This window comes from Herpailurus yagouaroundi, unplaced genomic scaffold (assembly GCF_014898765.1).
Source record: "Herpailurus yagouaroundi ecotype Mexico unplaced genomic scaffold, PumYag 141, whole genome shotgun sequence".
Taxonomy (NCBI): Eukaryota; Metazoa; Chordata; class Mammalia; order Carnivora; family Felidae; genus Herpailurus; species Herpailurus yagouaroundi.
Genome location: NW_024412396.1, coordinates 59,282,325 through 59,308,595, shown reverse-complemented (window position 1 = coordinate 59,308,595; position 26,271 = coordinate 59,282,325). Strand labels below are relative to the sequence as shown.

Below are 26,271 nucleotides of genomic sequence, written 5' to 3'. Positions count from 1 at the left end.
TTTAATACACCTAATCTACTGGACATCACAGCTTAGCCTAGCCTACCTTAAATGTGCTCAGAGCACTTATTTCAGCTTACATTGGGCAAAATCACCTAACATGAAGACTACTTTATAGTGAAGTGTTGAATACTTCATGAAATTTATTAAATGCTGTCACTGAAAGTGAAAAACAGAATAGTTGAATGGGTACAGAATGGTTAAGTATATCGGTTATTTATCCTTGGTGATTGCACGGCTGATGGGGAGATGCCACTACCCAGCATCACTAGAGATAAAATAACAGGCTCCTTTTACTTTTGTTTGCAGGTTTTTAAAACCATTTATTACCAAAGACTTAATGAATTTTAGTTTCTCCAGTGATAATTAGGCTGACCATATGCCGGGGGTATTTGTTCGTTTAGTTAAACTGCCATCAGTGGAAGGGAATATCAGCATGACTCAAAGACATGGTCACAGCTGGGCAGAGGACACTGTCCACTGTCTTATCATGTCGAGAGACTGGGTTTTTCTCTCCACCCCTCTTCTCTATCATTTTCTAGTATCTGTAAAGAAGAAATGTTGGCAATATGGCATTTATGATCATTTGATGTTCAAATATTCAAAAGTTAACATTAATGTTTCTAATCAGCTGGGAGATTTCTTCTCCTTCTTTTTTTTTTTTTTTTTTAGTTGTGAGATTTCATTAATCCATATAATATCTTTGTGAAAGAATTAGAAAAATGAGGTAACTTGAAATTTGAATTGTGTCTGTTTCTCCCACAGCACAATGGTTCCTGAAGACATGAACCTGGTCACCATTGGAGCCCCAGCATGTACTCACAATGTCAAAGGTTGCCAGTGAATATTTACTGAACTTGAACTAAACCCAATTAAAACAAAACAAGAAAGATCTTAAAAACCCTAACATTTTGCCCTTTTCAAAACTGTGGGAGAAATATATAATTTTTAAACTGAAAGGCATTTCAAATAAAATTAAGATAAAGTTAGTGGCACGGATGTCAAGATGGCATTAAAAAAAAATCAAACTAAAGGGGGATCTTGAAAACCATACTTTGAATTTCTTATGTCACAGAGGAATCAGAAAAGCAAAGAGGAAAGCGACGTGTTGAGAAAATACACAAATAGGTGGGCCAGAGGAGGGATTAGAAATCTGCATGCTTTTTGTATTCAACATGTCATCAAGTGTATGCAGCCCTTTGAGCTTCACATAAATTTAGTTTTATTCACAGTATTAAGATGAGAGTCACATATTCTATCTGATTTACCTGGAGAGAGTAGGTGAGAGGTCCATATATTTCCTACATGCCTCTGACTTTGAGCTCTGCATATATTAAGTTAATTCCACTTACAGATCACCTCACCCTCCTACATGACTGACCTGTTCAAATCCAGTTGGGTCAGCTATGGAAATTTGTCTTTGTTTGATTTCTCCAATACCTTTCTTCTCCACGCACTCTGCCTTCTCATCCCTAATTCCTATTTATTTATTATGCAGAAGAGTTTATGCATCTATTTTTTTTTTTTACAGGTGAAGCCTGTTACCCCACTCTCCTCCATCTGCAAACATTCAGCTAGGCATTTTCAAAATAGAAGTTTTTGATGTTTTTTTTTTTTTTCTAAAAAGTAACCGTTATTCAAGCTCATAAAAGGATAAATTTCCATCTAGATTCCATTTCTCCAAATTGTTGCTAAAAATAGAGTTATGCAATCTACAAAAGAAAGTTCCAGAAATGAAAACCTCTACTGTGAAAATCTCTCCTCGTCAGAAATCTAATGGATTTGGCAATCACACAAGGGTCTTATGCTTTTCCCTCAAGGATAGAGATTTACAGCCCTTTATCAAGTTCCACATTGTTTCTGTACATGTTCTATGGTATTTATGCTTGATTTTTCAAAATGCAATTCTTATGGTTATAAAATTCAAATGACATACAATGATATTTATGAATATGAAAGCTCACAACACTTCTCTACCCAGATTCACCACATTGCAAGACTGCAAGAGGCATAACCTATAAAAGACAAAGTAAGTGGAATCACTTAGGATACAAATTCACCCTCCAGTTGTCTGTGCCTTCATGCCTGACTCCACTTCCTAGAGGAAACTGCTATTTTTAAATCAACTTTTAAAAGTATAATTTTTGCACAACAAACTAAGACCACTGAAAATGTACCTTTTAATAATTTTTGACAAAGGCATACAGTCATGAAATCATCATCCCATTCAAGATACAGAGCACTTTTTTCCCCCCAGAAGTTTCGACCTGCTATTTTTCAGACAGTCCCTCCTATAACCATGAGCCCAAGTTCAACCACTAATCTCCTTTCTGTCACTTACGATTTTTCCGGTTCTGGAAATTCACATAAATGAACTCAGGACATGTGGATGTTTTGAGTCTAGCTTTGTTATTTGTCATTTTATTATTGAATTATATATGTTGTTGATTTATACATTCTGGAAAAATTCTTTATCATAAATGAGCACTGTCAAATGCTTTTCCTTCATTTATTGATATACTCTAATTATTTTTTTCTGTTTTAGTCTATTAATTTTGTAACATGTACTGATTGGTACCCAGATATTAAGCAAACTTGAATTCCTGAAATAAGTCCCATTTAGTCATAATGTGTAACTCCTTTTATGTAGTGTTGGATATCATTTTCTAAAGTTTTGATAAGGGTTTACATATCTATGTTTATGAGAAATTTTGGTATAGAGTATACTTTCTTGTAATCTTTTAATGTAGTCTTTGTATCAGAAGAACCCTGACCTCAGAAAATAAGTTGAGAAGTGTTCCTTATTCTAAATAATTTTTTGTAGTCTTGGTATTATTTTTCCCAAAAATATTTAATAGATTTTGCCCTTGCAAATATCTGGGCTTAGAATTCTTTGAACCTAAGATTTTTAACTTTTAATTTATTTAAAAAAAATTTTTTTTTCAACGTTTATTTATTTTTGGGACAGAGAGAGACAGAGCATGAACGGGGGAGGAGCAGAGAGAGAGGGAGACACAGAATCGGAAACAGGCTCCAGGCTCTGAGCCATCAGCCCAGAGCCTGATGCGGGGCTCGAACTCACGGACCGCGAGATCGTGACCTGGCTGAAGTCGGACGCTTAACCGACTGCGCCACCCAGGCGCCCCAACTTTTAATTTATTTAATAGATATAAAGCTATGGTAGGCAGAATAATGGCCTCTCAAAGATGTCTACATCCTAATTTCTGGAGCATGTGAATATGTTATTTTATATGGGAAAGGAGAATTAAGATAGCAATTATTAATTACCTGATTTTAAAATAGGGAGATTATCCTCATTTTGTGCTTAGGTCAAATTTAATCATCAGATTTCTAAACACAGAAGAGGAAGGTAGAAAAGACAGTCTCAGAATGATGCAGTTTGGGGAAAACTCAACTGCTATTGATGACTTAGAAGGCAGATAGAGGAGCATGAACCAAGGAATTCAGGTGTCCTCTGGAAGACAGAAAAAAGTAGGAAACCGTTCCTTCCCTAGAGCCTCTCAAGGAGAGGCAGCGCTATTGACACTTTGGTTTCAGTCAGTGAAATCCATTTTGGACTTCTGACTTCCAGAACTATCAGATAATCAATTTGTATTGTTTTAAGTTGTGGGGTATGTGGTGATTTGTTATACCAGCAATAGAAAACTAATGTAAGAGTTCTTGATATTTCTATTCTCACTTGAGTTTTGGTAAGTGTGCCTTTCCAACAATTATTCATTCTGTCTATGTTGTCAAATTCATTGTGTAAATCTATTTATAGTATCTATTTATGAATTTTAATGACTATGGATACATAATGGTGTATTTTCTTCATTCCTAATGTTGGTATTTTGTGTTCCCCCTCTTTCTTGAACAGTCAAGCTAGAATTTTATACATCTATTTTTAGAGTTTTCAAAGAACCACTTTTGTTTTTATTGATTTTTTTCTATTGCATGTTTTTCTTCCTGTTTCATTAGTTCCTTTCTTCCTTTCATCTGAATTTAACTTGTTTTTTATTTTCACTTCCAAAACGAAAGCTTGGATCTTCAACTTTATAGTATTATTCTTCCCCATGTAAGAATTTGAAGTTATACATTTTCTTCTAAAGCTTCATTTTAGTGGCATCCCACTAGTTTTGATGTTTTGTGTTTTCATTATCATTCAGTTAAAAATGTTTACGAATTGCGTACTTAGAAATGAGTTAATGAGTGCCTACCTATTTGGTTCTTTTTAAGATATTTTATGATTTCTAATGTAATTTCACTGTGATCAGAAAACATGCTCTAACATTTTGATCTTTTGAAATGAAATCTATTAAGACTTGTTTTATAGCCCATAACATGACCTCTCTTAATGAATTTCTATATGGGCTTGAAATAACTGTTCTTTTTTCAGTTATTGAGTGTGGTGTTCTGTAAATGAAAATTAGGTTAAGGGAGTTGGTACATCCTGACTGATTATTTTTCTAGTTAACCTATTCATTACTGAATGAGGGGAATTAGTCTCCAACTATAATTGTGAATTTATATATATTTTAATTTAGTTTTGACGGTTTGGACTATTATTTTTGAGGCTTTTTTATTAGGTTCATATATACTTATAATTATTATACTTTCAGAATATACTGATTCTTTTACCATTATTATATATTATTATTTACTTTTTGGTAGGCAGTGCTCCTTGTCTCAAAGTTGACTTTTTGTGATATTGACGTAGTTACCTTACTTTCTTTCTTTTTTCATAAATGATTTTTTTTAAAGTTTATTTATTACTTATTTTGAGACACACACACACACACACACACGCACACACAGGAGTGGCAGAGAGAGACGTAGAGAGACAGAATCCCACACTGTCAGCAGAGGGCCTGATGCAGGGCTCGAATTCATGAACCTTGAGATCATGACCTGAGCCGGAGTCAGATGCTTAACCGACTGAGCCACCCAGGCACTGCAGTTATCCTACTTTCTTAAGCACACTGTTGTCTGCATTCCATATCTTTTTTCCATTCTTTTATTCTAATCGTTTCGTATCTATGTATCTGAAGTGCATCTCCTGTCAATTGCATAACATTTGTCTTCTTCTTTTTTTTTCTTTTTTAATTCCATTTTGGGGATCTCATCCTGAATAATTAGGAATAAGGTTTATTTAGGTCTTCTAACTTGCTGTTGGCTTTGCATTTGTCTCATCTTATTTTTAATTTGTTCTATGTTCCTACTGGAATTCTTTGGGTTGCTTCTTTGGATTGGTAAATATTTTTGGTATTTCATCTTAATTATCAGATTTCTAGTTATATTATTATAATTTAGTGGTTCTTCTAGGAATTACAATATGCATCCCTAACTTATCCTAATTGAAGTGTCTTAAATGAGGAAAGAACTATGAATTTGTATTTGTATGTGCACCTAATTTATTTTTGTGACTTTCTTGAAGTCTAAAATAAAGTTGATATTAAAGAACTATAGTCAAAAATATGAAATAAAATCTAATCCAAATTCACGTATATGTAATATATAACAAATTTCAGAAGTAAACAATGATGAATACAAAATTCAGAGAAATGATACATAGCATTGCTGTTTTAGCAACTGAGAAATATGTTCAAAATACAAATATTAGAATCGATACAAAGTATTGAATGTGTATTTACTGTCAGCTATGGCCAGAAACCCTATATTTGATAGAGAAACACTGTCCATAAACAATGTAAAGAGCCACAAGGATCAAAATCAATATTCTAATAAGATAATTATAAAAAGCCTATATTTAAATAGGAATTTTAAGGTAACACACAACTGATGGTTTCAAATAAATATTTGATCATTTTTGAATAAAACACTAACACCTGATATAGACTTCTTTTTTAGATTAAAAAGAAGGAAACAATACCATGTGTTTTTTTTGTTTGTTTGTTTGTTTTTTCAACATTTATTTATTTTTGGGACAGAGAGAGACAGAGCATGAACGGGGGAGGGGCAGAGAGAGAGGGAGACACAGAATCGGAAACAGGCTCCAGGCTCCGAGCCATCAGCCCAGAGCCCGACGCGGGGCTCGAACTCACGGACCGCGAGATCGTGACCTGGCTGAAGTCGGACGCTTAACCGACTGCGCCACCCAGGCGCCCCCTTTTTTTTTTTTAATTTTTTTTTTCAACAAAATACCATGTGTTTTAATTAAAGCCCTTGATTCTTTCTTCATTCATTAGTCTAAGAATATAAACATGAAAATAGTTATTTCCACTCTTGAATTGCTTACCCATGGGTATTACTTACCCATGCAGATATAATTATTCATTTACATAATTTATATAAACTTACTTAAAATGCCTTAATTTTTATTTTATTCTGACATTATGGAAATATAAACATACCACTTTAGTTTGTAATAACTCAGAAAACAAAAACTTTTGTGAATCCTAATTAAAAATTTAAACTCACATTCAATTTAAAAGAGGTGGCTTTAGAAAATGCTTCTGACAAACTAATGAGGGAGTAAAAAACAATATTTTATATTCACAAAATTACTACAGTTATAGATAATGAGAAGAAAGATTTAATGAGCAAATATATGTGAGGTCACTTTTTAAAAAGGCAAAAATTTAAAGTGTTATGCTGTCTTGTCATTCCAAATAAAATAAGTGGGATAATTCTTTTCCTACATGGATGTTTTTACTTCAGTTTTTATATGTGTCTTGTGAGTTAGGCAGGCGGTTGTTACTACCCTTACTTTATAGATCAGGAAACTAAGATGAGAAAACTATATATATATATATAAACATTGTTTTGATGTTTATTTAAAAAAAATTTTTAACATTTATTTTTGAGACAGAGAGAGACAGAGCATGAACGGGGAGGGGCAGAGAGAGAGGGAGACACAGAGTCCGAGGGAGGCTCCAGGCTCTGAGCTGCCAACACAGAGCTCCATGCGGGGCTCGCAGTCACCAACTGTGAGATCATGACTTGAGCCAAAGTTGGACGCTTAACTGGCTGAGCCACCCAGGTGTCCCGAGAAATATACAATCATACAATTAATAGTCTGTAGAGTTACGTTCAATTCCAGATGTTTGACTCCAAGTTCACTGCTTTTTTAACTGCTTCATGAAGCTTCAACAAAAACATAAATTCTCTTGATTTTGACTTTAACCTCACCCAGTAAATTGAAGAACTCTTTTTTAGAATCTAAAGTCTGCAACAATCTCATTAACCAACTCTGCAAGATAGAAAAGCTCCAGGATACTTCTCATGCTGATCAGAAACACTTCTACCAAAATAAAAAGCATCAAAAACCAGCAGAGGAAAGGCAGAAAAGGGGAAGACTAGACAAAAGCCAAAAGAGAAAGAGTACTACCTGGGGAGGATTTTGAAGATCAAGCTCAATACTGGTGGGAGGTTGGGTAGCACAGGAATTACATAACTGGTGCTGCCCACACACTGTCCCTGCTGCTAAGTTAAAAATAAAAAAACCACGCTTGGTAGTTGGGAGATAGCATTCATTATAATTGGCACATTTGATGTATGTTGACACTGTACCCAATGGAAGTAAATGTCTACAGGGGTAGGATGAAGTAGGGGAAGAGGAAGGAGAATGAAGGGGTTATATTTCTAAAGTCTATTTGTTTTCTTCACATAGGGTGGAGGAAGCCAAAAGGTCACTGATCAAGGTCTTGGGGTAGCCTGTAATTTAATTAAGATCAAATTACACATTTTAATTACCTGGTACCAAAGAAGCCAATGTGTTAATGCTTGTCTGGTATTCAGTACACAATTCAGGGTTTCTGTTCTTGGCTTCAGCTGGTCTCCCGTTTGAAGCAGGCATTTGAAGACTTCATGTTAATCAAATTTTCCCATTCTTGATGATTTAAAAATATAAATGTGCAAGTCTGTAAAATACAGAGTGGGAGAGAGTTAAAACTTCATTTTTATACAGTACAGTGCAGTTTTAATTGTAAATTGGCTTTCTAATTTTATAGTTTGGAAAGAAAAAAAAGGTGGGGTTAACATATATTGAGTATTATGTCATCAAACATTTGGAAAAAAAAACTTGAGAGACATATTTTTCATTTAAATGATGCGACAAATATCATCAGTATACAGATGAGAAAACTATCTGAATGAATAAGCTAAGGTTCACATCCTAAAGGCATCTGTTTTCAAAACCCATACTCCTTCTAAACCATAGCCACTCTGTTTCCCTGTCTTCCACCTCCACCTACTAAATGATAATTAGTGATTGTGAATGAGACACTCTTCGTCTTTCCTTGATAAAATAAAGTCCCGTTAATGTCCACCAACAACTGAATCAGATTATATCTGGGTGAGCTATGGAAAGAAGGACAAGAAATCTTAAAGGATAAACACTGTCTTCTCAACAGTAACTGCACAACCAAATGCATCCACTTATTTGGCATTTAATCAAGGATTCTTTGAAAAGAGACAAGGGGCGCCTGGGTGGCTCGGTCGGTTGGGCCTCCGACTTTGGCTCGGGTCATGATCTCACAGTTTGTGAGTTTGAGCCCCACATCCGGCTCTGTGCTGACAGCTCAGAGCCTGGAGCTTGCTTTGGAGTCTGTGTCTCCCCTCTCTCTGCCCCTCCCCTGCTCACGCTGTGTCTCACTGTCTCTCAATAATACATAAGTGTTAATAAAAAAGAAAAGAAAAGAGACAAAATTACTTTACTGGGGTCAAATGATTATATATAAAATATTATGATTATATATAAAATTATGTATATAATTTATATATTTTATTATATATTATATATAATTTATATATATGTATGTTGTATATATGTATATGTATATATGTATGCATATATGTATGTATATGTTGTTATATATATTATATATAATTTATATATATGTATGTTGTATATATATGTATATGTATATATATGTATATATGTATATATATGTATATATGTATGTATGTATGCATATATTATTTATATATAATATATATAATAAAATAATCATAAAATGCAGATCATAAAATCCTTGATTTCTCACAGAGGCTTAGACCATAAACCCAGAGGCTTTTCTGTGGTTATTCCAAGTTTTATTCTCCATTTCAACTCTAACATAAAAGCTATTGTTCTACTCTGAGTTTACAGTTTTTGTTTGTTTTTGAAAGATAAATGGTCAAACATCCCGCAAATCAATGGGAATTAGCAGTTGAGACTGTCAAAACTGGTTCAGCCTGAAGGAAAAAAAACAGAAAACAAAAAACAAAAACTAGATTGTTATATAATACTACATTCAGTGGTGAAATCCTGATAAACCGGATAGATTAAAGATTCACAATGAAGGGTCAAATGATAAATTTAATAGAAGAGAATGCAGTATAACACCTTTGTGATATAAAAGTGAGGACAGACTTTCTAAGTAAAACCTACAAAACATTGAACTATAGGGAATTCATTTACAGTTCAAAATAAAGGATTTCTTTTAAACAAAGGACAGCATAAATAGAGGCAAGAATCATCACAAGAGCTGATACCTATATAGTGCTTACTGTGTGCCAAGAACCTTTTCTATCATTATGCCCATTTTGCTGATGAATCAAACAGAATAATAACAACAAAAGAGATAAAGTAACTTGTCCAAGATCATGTGGCTAGTAAAATAAGGAGTCCATGTTCTTTACCATGATTTCTTATAGTCTCCTATTGGCTGATGGGAGAAACATTTGCAATATCCAAAACCATTGAGGGCTGGCTACGTAGAATATACAGAGAACACCTGCAAATTACAACAACTATAACAAAGACTAATATTCCAAGGGATATAAGAGAAAGGATTATATTAAAGCAGTTTACAAAACTGAAACCATCTAAACAGCAATGGATTCTCAATCACATCAGTAAACACAGAAGTATAAATTAAAGCAAGAAGATATCACTTTCTAATTTCAGAAAGATGAATGAGTCAAGTTGATGGAGATGGTGAAATATAAAATACTCCTGCATTGTTGGTGGCTATGGCCCTTCCAGACAGTTGTGGGACAGCAGCATTAGGTCAGTTAAGATACTTGTTTCTGCCTGGGTACATATTCCAAAGAAATGCTCACGTAGGTTCTTCAGGGGGTGTGTGTAGATGTTAACCACTGTGGGAGGTGGAGTTGGATCTAATGTAATGTCTATTATCAAGGATGTATATTAGTAAATTGCGGGTGATGCATATACAGAAGATAATAAAGCAAAGAACCACGTAGTCCTTGTAAAGGCACATGGATGGATCTAAAGAAGGAAGCAGTGCAGAGAAAAAAAAATGTAAGGAAGAGATGACATCTCTAATGGAATACTATACATATAAATCAAAATCATATATACCCCAAACAAAAATAGACACTTCAAAAAAGCATATAGCAACAAAATACTTCTGGAAAGTAAATATTGAATAAGAATAGGAAATAATGCAGCTAAAGGGAAGTAAAATGTTCAAATAGTCAAAAGATGGGCCCTGCACACACCAGTGATGATAATTTTACACTAAATGAGAGGTACAATTATTTCAAACAACTGCATCAGAAATCCAAATGGAAAAGAAAAAAAAAGACAATGACATTTTTGTTTCGATTTAATATTAAATGAATAATGCTTATTAATCATCTACTTCATTTAAAAAAATGTTTATTTATTTATTTTGAGAGAGAGAGAGAGCACATGCCCATGAGTGAAGGGGGGACAGAGAGAAAGGGAGAGAATCTCAAGCAGGCTCCATGCTCAGTGCAGCGTCCCGTGTGGAGCCACTCGCATGTCCCCCAGGCACTCTACAGGGGGCTCGAACCCGCGAACCACGAGAGCATGACCTGAGGTGAAGTCGGACGCTTAACCGACTGAGCCACCCAGGCGCCCCTATCACTTACTTCATTTTGAATTACTGAAGCAGGCAGTTACATATATTCTATTCTATATTCTTTCCCTCACAAATGCTTGTAATATAAATATTAAATGCCATTTACAGAGGACAGGAACTTGCATCTAAGATATGATGTGGCCTGCTAGGAAGAGGCAAAACTGGAGGGTAATCCCACGTCCCTTATCTGTTTCAAAAGATTTTAATCATTTCACTCTATTTATCTAATATGTTCAAAAGAATTTTCCCAGAGGCTTATATCCAGATTTCTATAAATACAGAGAAAACCAAGGTTTCATTAATACAGGTCTTCCTAAAACTTTTAATTCCCCAATATTGACAGGGGTCGCATTTGTTTGAAGGAAAAACAGCACCACACGCATACAAGCACCATTTGGCCAGTCTGAGAGAAAGGGTGGAAACAAAACAAACAACAACAACAAAAACTTTTTTCTTTCTTTCGGATAGCTCCTATTTTAGACCTTCTTGAAACTAGCGTTTTCCCTGCCGTCAGAGGAAATATTGCTTGGGTCTCATACTCTATGTACACTTTTAGGAAATAAAAAGTTACCTGGTCAGTTATACTCAAAAAGAATCAGTTCAGTTATTAAATAGCCGATGTAATAATTCAATGTAATAATCAAAATAATCCAACTTCTTTTAAATTGGAGCTCTTTCCTGCCCCCAGCGTGGTTCTACGTTGGGCTGGCTACCTAACCTGGGATTTTATGATTGGCTTTTTCATTCTTTCTCCTGTTTTGCGTTTCTACCCAACTTCATCGGTTTAGGAGAGGAGGGTAAGAAGGAGAGCTAAAGGAAGCAGGAAATATTTGTAATAATCCAGGTGAAACATGCTGGTAGTGGTTACCACCCTGGTCAAGTTATCGTTAGTGTCTCCGGAATTATTCATGATACTAATCTTCTCCCTCCACTCCTTTTCTTATTTTCTGCTCTCAGCATAGAACAAGCCTGATCCATTTCTAACAAGTTGGGTCGCGCTACTCATTTGCTCAAAATCAATCCCCCAACGCTCAGTGTAAAAGTCAAATCTTTGCACGTCCCTACAGAATATGGATACAGCCCTCCCCCATCTTATCTCCTATAGACGCAGCCTCTATTCCTTCATTCTTTGTAAGCTTTGCAGCCATAAGTGATTTTCCTTGAACACAGCATTTCAGGTTTAATCCAAACAAGACCTTGGGCACCTTATCAGTAAGAGATCAGTTACCTCCCAAACCACCCTCTCTACTCCTATTACCACAGCTAGCCTTCAGCCAGCCTCTCACCCTCTTGATTTTTTTGTCCTTTGTCCCCATGCTCCAAAGGAAACATATTAAGCTTTTTGGCTGGATCTGTTTGAAACTCCTCTCCTCTCATGCTTAAAGTGAATGGGATGCAATACCAACTCATTCGCCTTATGGGGAAATAACTCAAGTAGCAGCATATTCTCAATAATATTTTCTACCATGACGAAAGTATTGGGTAATTAAAGATTTCTTAAATATGCCTTCGGGATTTGAATGATGACACAGGGAATATAATATAGGCTTGCAAATGATAGCTTACACATTAGTATTCAATCTGATTGTTTATTCTTTGCATAAATATTTATATAGCACCCACTGCAATCCCAGTCCCATCCTGGAAGCTGATGATCTGTTATGGAAAAACATCTGAGGAGACTCATATTTTAGTTGGAGGTAGATCAAAAATAAGCAAGTCAACCAGTAAGTGAAGAAAAGCCTCGTAGATATGACCAGAACTTTGAAGAAAATCAAGTGAGGTGAGTTGGGAAAGAATAGCAGGGCATACTTATAATGGAAAGTTCATAGAATTTCTCTTTGAGAATGTGTCCTTTGAAATGAAAACTGAATTTAAGGCATTTCACATCTTTTTAAAATTGGACAGCAACACGGAGAAGAATGAAACTGGACCACTTTCTCATACCATATACAAAAATGAATTCAAAATGGATACATATGTTTAAAATTAGAACATGCTCATACTGTATTTAGGAATATATTGTGTTTAAATTATTACTGTACACATTAAATATGCATACATACATATACATGTATTTACCTACATACACAGATATATATATACTTGTACAAATGTTTCCATATATATTAATTTATCTTCATACAAAATGTACATGGTATGAATAATGTATACAACTATATTTATATTATATATATTACATAAAATTTTATAAATAAAATATACCAGGAATGTGTTTTCTACTATGAATATATTTCCATGATTTATTGTGTTAAATTGACCTCTTTTTTTCCCTACTCTTATCAATAGATAAGGTTTCTAATAAATCAGCACTTCTACAGATTAATGGTATGAAAGACTTCTTAAAATACACAGATGTATGTTATAATTTTAAAATCCCTTTTTATTTCTACAGTCATATTTAAAATAAATAAATAAGTAAATTACTGGCTTCAAATTTTCGGTTTCCTTATTTATAGTATTATGGATTTAAATGCCTTTTGTGGCACAGATACATACTTAAGGATCTAGAGGAGTCTAATTTACAGTGTAAGTTATTTTATTTTTATTTTTTAAGTTTATTTATTTTGAGAGAAAGAGAGAGAGCTAGGGAGAGGAAGTGGGGGAGGAGCAGAGAGAGAGGGGAGAGAGAAAATCCCAAGCAGGCTCTACACTGTCAGCACAGAGCCAGACGCGGGGCTCGAACCCACGAATTGTGAGATCATGACCTGAGCCGAAATCAAGAGTCAGATGCTTAACTGGCGCCACCCAGGAGCCCCTACAGTGTAAATTATTTTAGTTGAAATATAGGTTCTGTATTTTAATGGCAGGGAAACTGATGTTCTGATTCCAAGGTTCTTCTGTAATTCATTTCCAGTGCCTTTTTACCAGTAAGAATTTTTTTTTCTCAGCTTTTATCTTCTATTTTTTGTTTCCCTGCCCCCCAACCTCTTCATCACTAAGACCAGGAAACTTCTAAGTTGAAAATTATTTCATTCACTGTCTTAAGCTTCCCATGAATGTATTTTCATTTTCTGTTTACTTTTTTCCATATATAATAAGTGCCATTTAAAGATGCTATAATTTTCCATTCTAGTACTCACAAATGATTTAAGAGTTGGACTTTATTTTTTGTCCTTCAGTAAATTTTAGAAAGAAAAAGAATATAATGCACAAACATCATTCATCCACATAATAAATTATGAATTCACATCCTTGAAAAATGTTTGGTTTCTCACAAAAACAAATGTGTGCATTCACACCCATCATAGAGAGTAACACATAGCTATATCTCTTATGAAAGGATCTTTATGTACTTTACAGAATTTATGAAGAAAGGTCCTTTTAAGCACCACTGAATGATACCATCTGTGGTTGAAAATACAACAGGTATTCAGTGCTGTGTCACAGAGAAAAGGGGAAAATGAGTTACAACTCTTAAATGTCTTGCAGCCCTTGTTAGTTAGAATGACTAGAAACTTTTTTTAACCAAGGAATTCATAGTCACTCTAAAACACAAATGTGAAGCAAGGAAATTTATTCATAATATCACTGCACAAAGATTACCATTTTTGTTTTCTGTTATCTACATAAAATGCTTAGTATCCTGCTTGGTATATTATAATCATTCATTAAAAGGCAATTATTTAATAATAATTTTAATAATATTTTCAGTAGATTAATATATATCAAGTCAAATGTTTCTTAAGATAATTTCTTTCCCTGTTTTGCCATAAATAAATCAGTCATCTTACATTTTTGTTGACCTCTGGCATTCCCTTTAATCTTTACATATTTATTACTAACAAGAATAAAGATGAGGAATAGTTAGCATTAAGTATGCATTAGAGCTAAAATTAATATCATACATTTATGGTAGCATGTACTGTATATAACAAAAACTTTCAGGTAGGTACTGATATAGAAACCGAAACAGAGGTTAAGAACTTAACTCAAGGTCATGCAATATGTAAGAAAGGAGACAGAATCCAAACCTAAGTAACTACTCCAGACCCTACAGTTCCTGATACTATAAGGAATTATATGTTTTTATTGATGACAGTAGATATCTCCACCTATACACCTGAGGAGATATATCACTGCAATGAATCAGAAGCCAGAGGATGAGGGGCGCCTTGTTGGCTCAGTCATTTAATTGTCTGACTTCAACTCAGGTCATGCTCCCATGGTTAGTGGGTTCGAGCCCCGCATTGGACTCTAGTTTACCACAGGATATCAGGGTGGCCATAAGTACCAGAGGAAGAGGTTTTGCCCCAGATCCCGTAACCTGGCACAAACAGCTTGGGCAATGAAATTGCCCTTGATGGGCTATGAATTCCTCTCTGGAAAAGTGATGAGAATGCTTGCCATATAATAATTATATAATACGTTAGGAAAGACGTGTTGATGCTGAATTATTGTTAGAAACCTTTAAATATCCTATTTTACTTGAAAATACATTTCTGATACTTACCAAAGTGATGCATTCTTCAAGCCTCAGTTGAAACCCTTTCTCCTTGTGTAACATTTTAGTTTATTCCAAGCCTCAAAAATTTCTCCTTACCCCACTCTTATGACACTGGGTAATGTATATTCAACTGCTAATTGTGGCCTTTCTTCTCCCAATCCTTGTGTTTTGTTGAATTTAAAATTACCTCATGCATTGCCATTTAACTGGGTAGAATTTCATTTTGCCTCCCCACCTTCATGATAACAAAAACTGTGTTATACTTGTTTTTACACCAACATTATCTCTCCAAGGGTAGGAACTCAGTATATAAATAAATGAATGGATACCCTGATGTCATCAACTGATGAAAATATAACTCTTTTACATTGCAAATAAATTTGTAAATTGTTTCTCATCTCATAAGATTCTTGTGAGGAGACACTTTTATATCTGTGCATATTAGCAGTATTTGATAAGATGTAACATTTAATTTTAGTGGATAATTTAATATTTCATAAATACAAAATGTTTTGAAAATATATTTATGAAGAAAAATCACTTTCACTAAAGCAAAGTTGTTTGATCTTTTTTTCCAAGTTTCATTATACTTCAATTTGACATCGATTGATAGGGAACATGCCATGAAAAAGTGACAACAAATTCTATACAAATGTTACCTTGGGAGGTTTCTAGGTAACATATAGCATAGGGAATATGGTCAATAATATTGTAATAGTTTGTATGATGACAGATGGTAATTAGATTTATGGGAATTATTTTGTGATATATAAAAATATTGAATCACTACAATATACACATGAAAGTAGTAAGATATTGTATACTAATAATACTTCAATAAAATTTTTTAAAAAAACTAGGGATACTTTATTTGCAATAAACAAACAAACAAACAAACATATAAAACGAAATGGAGCGTGGTGGATGGAAGTTTCCTCTCTAGATTAAGTGGATAAGATTGTATCTAGGGTGACCTTGATTTCACTGTCAAATTTTATTTACTCTTAAAATCAAAAAGATACTTAAAATTTTTTTAAATGTATATTTATTTTTGAGAGAGAGAGGCAGACCGCAAGCAGGTGGGAGCAAAGAGAGAGGGAGACACAGAATCTGAAGCCAGGCTCTGAGCTGTCAGCACAGAGCCCAGCAGGGGCCTTGACCCCATGAACCATGAGATCATGACCTCAGCTGAAGTCAGATGCTCAACCAACTGAGCCACCTAGGCACCCCAAAAAGATGCTTTTGTCTTCAGAAATAATTTACAATTTATCATATGTGAAGTTAAAAAACAAAACAAAACAAAAAAACACCGGCAGAGGAGAAAATCTAAAAGTGGAAAATCAAGACAAAACGAAACAAAACACTGATAGAGATTGATAGAATCTTGTGGATGAGATAGGAAGGCTGATTCCTTACCCTTCAGTTATCACAAATTTGATGCAGAGATGTCAAACATTCTTACTTCTACAACTGTAACCTTTTGGTAACTTCAAGTCCTTTTAGATTTTTGCTTATCCTCACACTGAATAAAACAAATCATCTAAATACTTTAACATACTAAACTCCAGGAATGAAGCAAGCACTACGGAAGGTGAATCAATTCCTGAAAGTCACTTGGGATGCTAAAGGGATGCTAAAGGCAGTAGTACAGCATGATGACTTGGGCACTGTCGGAGGGACTGATACACAAGCAATTATTAGCCTCAGACCCTCAGTTTCCACTGTGCCACTCTTGGAGTATACTGGGATTCAGTGATCTGATAGGCTATTGCTGAAGTAAGATATGAAGTAAGATAGAAGGCGTGGGTCTAATACAAGGACTATTACATCCTTATCAAGGATATAAGGATCAAGGTTCTTATCACGGACCACAGTACATCAGCGTTTATAGCATAAATAATTGCTTTATTTTTATTTTTTAAAGTAAACTCTGTGCCCAATGTAGGCTTTGAACTCATGAGCTCCAAGATCAAGAATTACATACTCTATGAACTGAGCCAGCCAGTCAATCCTAATGCATAGTTCCTTTATTTTTAATTTTTAAGTAAGTGTTGAGCCAACAGGTTCAGCTTTCAAACACAATAAAAAAGATGGTCATATTTGTAAAAAAAAAAAAAAAAATAAAGTTATTATCACTCTCAACAGCCTTCCTTTGATTCACTAATACTGAGTTCATTTTGTTTTCTGTTGTTTCCCTTTTTGATCACTCTGGGCATGTTCTTTTTCTTCTTCAATTTTTAACTGATTTAGTTCTAGTTCTGTTACTTAAAATTATATGTAAACACCACAGAAAGGCACAAAGGAACTTTCATGGGGATGGAAACATTCTATACCTTGTTTGTGGTGCTGGTGACATGATTTTGAATATTTGTGAAAATACATTAAACTGTTCACCTTAAAAGGCAAATTTTATTGTACTTTAGTTATGCTTGAGTAAGCCTGACTGTAAAAAATAAAATAAAATAAAATAATATGAAATGAAATGAAATAAAATAAAATAAAACAAAATAAAATAAAATAAAATGGCAAAGCTGATGTCCAAGAAATTACTGCCTGTTTCTTCTAGGAGTTTTATGGTTTCAGGTCTCACATTTTAGGTCCTTAATCCATTTTGAGTTTATTTCTGGGTATGGTGTAAGAAAGTGGCCCATTTTCTTTTTTTATTTTAGAAAGAGAAAGAGCACAGAAGCAGGGGAGAGGGGAAGAGGGAGAGAGAGACAGGATCTTAATCAGGCTCCATGCTCATCACAGAGCCTGACTTAGGGCTCGATCCCACGACCCTGGGATCATGACCTGAGCAAAAATCCAGAGTTAGATGCTTAACAGACTGAGCCACCATGTACCCTTAAAGTAGTCCATTTTCATTCTTTTGCATGCAGCTGCCCAGTTTTCCCAGAACCATTTGTTGAAGAGATTGTCCTTTCTCAATTATATATTCTTGTCTCCTTGGTCTTAGATAATCGGCCATGTAAGTGGGAGTTTATTTCCGGTCTCTCTATTCTATTAATCTGTATATCTATTTTTGTGCCAGTACCAAACTGTTTTGATTACTATAGCTTTGTAATATGTCTTGAAATCTGGAATTGCAACACCTCTAGTTTTCCTCTTCTGTTTCAAAGAAGCAATTCAGGGTCTTTTGTGTTTCCATGAACATTTTAGTGTTATTTGTGAGTTTTGACAGGAATTACATTGAATATATAGGCTGCTTTGGGTAGTACTGACACTTTAACAATATTAATACTTTCAATCCATAAGCATAAACTATATTTCCATTTGTTTGCATTGTCTTCAATTTCTTTCATCAGTGTTTTATAATTGTCAAAATACAGATCTTTCATAACTTTGGTGAAATTCATTCCTAGACATTTTATTCCTTTTGGTGCAGTTGTAATGGAAGTGTTTTCTTAATATCCCTTTCTGCTACTTTGTTATGAATGTATAGAAACACAACCAATTACTGTATATTAATTTTTTTTAATTTTTTTTTAACATTTATTTATTTTTGAGACAGAGAGAGACAGAGCATGAATGGGGGAGGGTCAGAGAGAGGGAGACACAGAATCTGAAACAGGCTCCAGGCTCTGAGCTGTCAGCATAGAGCCCGACGCAGGGCTCGAACCCACGGACCTTGAGATCACGACCTGAGCCGAAGTCGGCCGCTTAACCGACTGAGCCACCCAGGCGCCCCTGTATATTAATTTTATATCCTGCAACTTTACTGAATTTATTTATTATCTCTAATTTTTTTTGGGTGGAGTCGACGGTTTTCTAAGCATAGTATCATTATCTGCAAACAATGACAGTTTAACTTCTTCCTTACCAACATGTATGTTCTTTTTATTTTGTATTTAATAAATATGCTTCTATTTCATATTTAATAGAGTGGCAAGAATGAGCATCCTTCTCTTGTTCTTGATCTTAGAGTTTTTCAGCAGTGAGCATGTTACCTGTGGGTTTTTTCAAAAATGGTTTTTAATATGTTGAGGTATATTCTCTCTAAACCCACATTGTGGAGAGCTTTTATCATGAAGCACTGTTGAATTTTGTCAAATGCTTTTTCTGCATCACATACTTCTTAATTCTTCCTTTTGTTGATGTGATGTATCATGATAATTGATATATAAATATTGAACTATCCCTGAATCCCCAGTGTCAATCCCACTTGTTAGTGGTGAATGATCTTTCAGTGTATTGTTGATTGCAGTTTGCTAACATTTTGTTGAGTTTTTTCATGTATGTTCATCAGGGATATTGGCCTGTAGTCTTTTTTTTTCTTTCTCTCTCTCTGTCTCTTGTAGTGCCTTTTCCTTGTTAATGTATCAAATTAATGGTGGTTTCATAGAACAAATCTGGACATTTTCCTACATCTTCTATATTTTGGAATGTTTGGGGAGATGTTAGGTATTAATTCTTCTTTAATTTTTTGGCAGAATTCAGCTACAAATTCATCTGGTCCTAGACTTGTCTTTGTTGGCAGATTTTAAATTACCATTTTAATTTTGTTACTGGTAAGTGATTTGTTCAGATTTTCTATAGCTTCCTGATTCAATTTTGGAAAATTGTATGTTTCTAGGAATTTGTCATTTCTTCTAGGTTGCCCAATTTGTTGGCATATAATTTTTCATAGTGTTATCTTATAATCCTTTTTATTTCTATGGTATTGGTTGTTACTTTCTCAGGAAAATGAAACAAAAACAAAAATAAACATTGGGGCTACACCAAAATAAAAAGCTTTTTCACAGTTAAGGAAGAGATGAGCAAAATTTAAAGGGTGGGAGAAGATTCTTGGAAGTGATATATCTGATAAGGAGTTAATATCCAAAATATATAAATAATTTCTACAACTCAATACCAAAAAAGCAAACAATCCCATAAAAAATGGGCAGAAGATCTTAACAGACACTTTTTACAAAGTAGACATAGAGATGGTTAAGAGACACATGAAAAGATGTTCAACATCACTTATCATCAGGGAAATACAAGGAAAAATCACAGTTAGATATCAGTTTACATCAATCAAAATGGCTAGAATAAAAAAGAGGAAATAACAAGTATTGGCAAAGATGTGGAGAAAAAGAAACTCTCATGCACTGTTGGTCAGAATGTTAATTGATGCAGCCATTGTGGCAAACAATATGGAAGCCCCCCCCAAATTAAAAATAAAAATATCATACAATACAGTAATCCTGCTACTGGGTATTTAGCCAATGAAAATGAAAACACTAATTTGAAAATTTATATGAACCCTGTTTATTGCAGCATTATTTACAATAGCCAAGGAATAGAAACAACCCAAGTGACTATCAATAGATGAATGGATAAAGAAGATTATATAAAAAAGGATGAGATCGTGCATTTGTGACAATATGGATGGACCATGAGTATATTAAGCTAAGTTAAATAAGTCAGAAAGAGAAAAACAGATATTTTATGATATCACATATATATAAAATCTGAACAACCAAACAAATGAGTAAACGAACAAATAAACAGAGAGAGCAGAAACAGACCTATAAATACTGATAACAAACTGATAGTTGCCAGAGGGAATGCGGTGCAGAAATGAGCAAAATAGGTGAAGAGGAATGGGAGATACAGAGTCCCAGTTGTGGAATAAAAAGTCATGGGGATAAAAGTTACAGCATAGGAAATATAGTTGATGGTATTGTAATAACGTTGTGCAGTGACAGATGGCAGCTCAGCTTGTGGTGAGCATAGCATATTGTATAGACTTGTCAAATCACTATGTTGTACACCTGAAATTAATGTAACATTGTGTGTCAACTCCACTTCAATTTAAAAAAAGGAACAGCGATAGAAAAAAATATATTTAATGATTTCTCTGTGTGTGCCCCTGTGTGTTCTCCAACACATTAAAAATGCTGTGTGGGGCGCCTGGGTGGCTCAGTCGGTTAAGCGTCCGACTTCAGCTCAGGTCATGATCTCACGGTCTGTGAGTTTGAGCCCCGCGTCGGGCTCTGGGCTGATGGCCCAGAGCCTGGAGCCTGCTTCCCATTCTGTGTCTCCCTCTCTCTCTACTCCTCCCCCGTTCATGCTCTGTCTCTCTCTGTCTCAAAAATAAATAAACGTTACAAAAAAAAAATAAAAAAAAATGCTGTGTATTTTGCAATATTTGTAGCATGATATTTCAATACATTTTTATTATATGTGTAATACATTAGCAGATTTTTACAACACCCATGGGTTATCAACAGTGAGAGACCTACCAATCATGACTGGGGAGATAACTGACAGGGATAAATGCTTGGCAGGTTTGAAATTTAGACTTATAAATCAGATGTTCAGAAACATGACTTTCCTAATTTTCTAGTAAGTGAATATAAGTAACTCTCCATTTTCATAACAGTAGAAAACGCTACTTTTAAGGGATCTAATAATACCCAGTTTAATATACAGTTATTTTTATAAAAATATTAATCAAATTTAACATATTTCTTCACCATTTCCCTTACCTGGCTTCCTAAGGGTGATCAATTTTGGTGAGATTAGTGAGTGGCATTCTCAGAAGGGGGAAGGAAGAGAAGTAGAAAATAAATAGTTTTCTGATATTAGTTTTTATGCCATCCTATGTTCTTTCTTGCCTCTGCTCCTTTGTACCTCATTCCATTGAAGAACCCTGTGCTGTCCAGCCTTCAAGACTCCCGCATTGTCATCAGCTACAGATACCCATGATCAGTGCTGTGCCTTCCCAGTAGCGAGTGATATCAATGTCTTCTGGGTCCCCTTAGGCCAGTCCTCTTCTGGACCATGCTCCTTCTCAGCACTTCCTAGGACCCCACATTTCCAGGAAAATCCTGATTACACTTTCTTCATACAAGGTTAAGATATTCATGATTTTTTTGAGACTATTCACCTAAATGATCTATAGGCTAATTTACCACTAAGTTGTCTTGTTACTCTGTGGCCTTGGTAAATATCAAGATTTCTGAAAGGCTCACAGTCTTTTGAAAAACACAATGGAAGGCATTAACACTCCCACCCCTGAGTTTAGCTTTCAAGGGGCAATATAAAAATCCTCTTCTTAGAGGACCATCCAGGTATAACTATTCATTTATAATTTTTTTCTTTATAAAAGAATTCTTTTATAAATATTCCTTTATCATGGATGATAACTGAATGGGTCAAAAACAGTGTTTTTTTTTTTTTACTTTAAAATACCATATTTTAAATATTTTGAAATTTTAAGTTAATTACTTTAAAAAAATTGTAATGACTTATTTTAACATCACAGTCCCTGGTTTTCTAGTGGGTGTATTTTATACAATTTTGTAAGTAGACAGTGAATCAGTACATATGTTGAACATGACTGGTGAGAAAACTAATAGGGATAAATGTTTGCCAGGTTTGAAATTTTGGGGTGATTTTGTATTTAAAATATAAATTATGAGGCACAAATAGGCAAGAAAAAATAAGTTTAGGAGAGAGGAATATTTTTAACATTTTTTAATTTACTTAATTCCTGTATTTTGAATATATAAATCAATATAATTTTATACATGAAGCATTTATTTTGACAATCATGTTTATTCTTTTTATTCTGATGAATACTGTTTGTTTTGCAACCATGAAACTCTGGGGTATTAGGTTAATGAATACAACAATAAAATGAATTGCAGAGATCTGGAATTTGTATTTTATTTTAGTAAAAAAATCTGTCAAGAATACAAAGAGTGACAGAAGTATTAAGTCTCTACTCTTTCATATTTCATTTAAATTCAAAAATCTCCTTGTTTTTCTTATGGCTTTTCTGAAATATATTGAGATAACATTATTCAGCACATTAAAATGTCTTGACAATTCTTTGTAGGTTCCATTTTTTATCAATATAAAATGACTTATCATTATCTTTTTCAGTAGGTTTGGCTTTGAATTTCATTTTATTCGACTTCAATATTGAATTGCAATTCCTAGTGATATTACGTTTTCATTTGCCTGATATATCCTTCCTTTCACTTTTAACACTTTTTTCGATGATTTTATTTTAATTCTATAAATGGCATAACATTATTTTTATGCATTCCTACATGAATTTTATTATGGAAATTTTTAACCCATTTATATTTATTATTTTGCCCGATATATTTTATATTTTATATTTTGTCATCTTAAATTTTTCTCCTTAAGCATTTATCATTAAAGCTTCAGAGTTTACAACAAACACTGATGGGTCAATGCCCAACCCTGGCTTACCTTCCCCTACCTTCTCTCACAGGCATACTGCTTTTCAGTACCCTTTAGCTTTACTTAGCCTGTTCTAACATAAAGCATAAGCTGAGAGTGAGTAGAACAGCTGGGTTTTGTGTAGTGGTATCCTTGTACTTCCCAGGAAACACAAGTATATGTAATGTTTGTTTTCTAGACCAATAGTTCATAGCCATCTCATGGACATAGAATTATCTGGAAAATTCGTACAAGAAAAGAAATGTATAGAGTTTCCCTGGCAACCAAGATTAGGATTTAATTGCTCCGAAATCAGATCTGCATGTGATTATTTTTGAAGTTTATTTATGTATTTTGAGGGGGTTGGGAGGGGAAGAGCGAGAGGGAGAGAATCCCAAGCAGGCTCTGTGCTCAGAGGGATGCAAGACTAGATCTCACATCTGTGATATCATGACCTGAGCTGATATCAAGATTTCCACACACAGCCAACTAAGTCACCCACACACTCCAAGAACGTGATTGTTTTTGAAAACTTCCTCAGGTGGTCTAATGTGCAGCCAACGCTGAATAAACCCTTCCCTTCTGTCTCTGCCATACCCACTCACTCCAAGCTCTAGAATTGATTACTTCTCCTATTGTAACTCATATGCTTTTCTTTAAGAATTTCTCCTGAACATTATCTTCTCTAAATTCCTCAGTCCATCAAGAATAGATATGTCATCTTTCCCTAGTTTCCAGCTCTGCTATCAATTTTTCTATTTTTATATAGCCATTTCAGTATTTCAGTGAAAATTCTGAACAAAGTGGGGTGTGCCAATTTCCATTCCTGGGCTTAGTTTTCATTAATAATGAAGCCTCAACATGGAATTCTTACCAATTGTTGCTTGATGATGCTTTAAGAGTTCTGATAGTAGAAATGGATTTTCCGTGATATTCATGCCAAGATAGTAATGATTAAATATCCAAAGATTAAATTAGATATGAAAGAAAAAAATGAAAATGCTTACTATTTATATGATAATGTGCATTTTATATGAAAGAAAAAATCATAAAGTATAATTGTATAAAATAATTTTTGTAGAAAATTATCTATAATTGCTCTAGTGGGATTTAGTTAGATTTTTCACAATAATAATGCAAATAACATATAGCGTTTATTGATTTAAATTCAAGACAAATAGTTCTCTTTAAATTCCCAAAATAATAATAAAAATTATAATAAAAATAGTAATTTACTGATAATTATTCTGTGTAAGGTCATGTTCCAAATCCTTATGATAATACAACTATGTGAGTTATTTTTATTAAGTGTTGAAGAAACAGAGAGTTTAAATCATTTGTTTGAGGTCACAGAGTTGGACCCAAGCGGACAGTTTCTTATACCCATGTTTTAGCCATTATGATGCTTTGTGTCACATAAGTGATCTTTATTTTTCTCATTATACCTTTGGTTTTCTTGCTGACATTTTACTGTAATAAATGGCTATTTTTATTAACCACAATAAAATGTTAACAACAGTTAAGAACAATTTTTAGCCCCAAACAAACAATTACCGCAAGCATTTACGTGAGCTGTAAGCAATGTTAAAACATTTGTCAGGTTCATTTGAAATTCGTTATGTGAAGATGCCACATACAAATTTCTCTGAGACAAAAAAGGAAAAAAAAATCCATTACCATACCAAGTGGTATTTATTTCTCTCTGTTTTTTAAAGGTTGACTCTGGGTCTAGATTACTTAGAATGATGGAATTGTACTCAACTCTTGATAATAGTTTAGTGTATCTCCGTTTAGGGAGGGCAGATACTGTTGACTGCTGATCTTAGAGAGAAAATTCCCCAGACATTTTTTATAACATAAGAACATGAACATGTATATACCATATGACAGTGAACAATGGTGGCTTGGTCAATAGCAGCCTGGTCAACATGATCCAATTTTATAGTGTTGTTCTATAACTTAGTTAATAACCTTCTCCAACTTCTCTTTCTGACAAAAAAAAAAAAAAAAAAGAGGCATTTTAACGATCAGTTAATTTTCAAGGAGTAGAGACAATCATTTAAAAAAAATATTTCCCAGACAACCAAATTCCAGGATGACAACATCCTATGGCTTTATTCATTTTGACATAAATGTTCAGCATGTTTGGCAAGCAAATAAAGGGTCGGGCCTTATAGGACAGATAATTACATCTATCTCAAATGTATGTTTTGAATAATTGGGAGTGGGAAAGGAGTGATAGATTGAAAATCAACACAGAACTAAAAGGTTTATGTCAACTCTCCCACCCACCTTTGAATTTAAATACGTGTCTATGGAAACATCTGCCAGGTGTTAAGCAATCTGCTTGGTGTTACTGATTAGAGAGACTGAGATAAAGTCTCTGTTCTAAGAGAGTTCATCATCTTGTAGGGACAAAAGACCCACGACTGGACAAATTATAATTCAACATGATTCATATGATATCAGGGTATTTAAGCAGTGTTGTGAGGAAGCAAAGAGGGCAGGGCTGCTAACTCTACCTGCAGATAGTGAAGAATAGTGTGAATATTAGGAAAAGGATGTTGAACATTCCCACCATGAACACTGGCAGGATGCAGAGCTGGAGAATAAATGGAAGTCTATCTAAATATATATATATATATATATATATATATATATATATATATATATATAATATGTGTATATATATATACACACACATATATATATACACACATACATATATATATACACATATATACATATACTTTATATACCATATTATAT

General features: G+C 34.1%; 1 long non-coding RNA gene across 1 annotated transcript in view; it reads right to left on the bottom strand.

The window, feature by feature from the left end:
- Window positions 1-7,474: 7,474 nt before the first annotated feature.
- Window positions 7,475-26,271, bottom strand: part of LOC121031319 (uncharacterized) — a 53,860-nt gene continuing 35,063 nt past the window's right edge. Inside the window, exon 3 of the long non-coding RNA XR_005790671.1 lies at window positions 7,475-7,880. This is a non-coding gene — a long non-coding RNA (uncharacterized LOC121031319). The remainder of the gene's footprint in view (window positions 7,881-26,271) is intronic.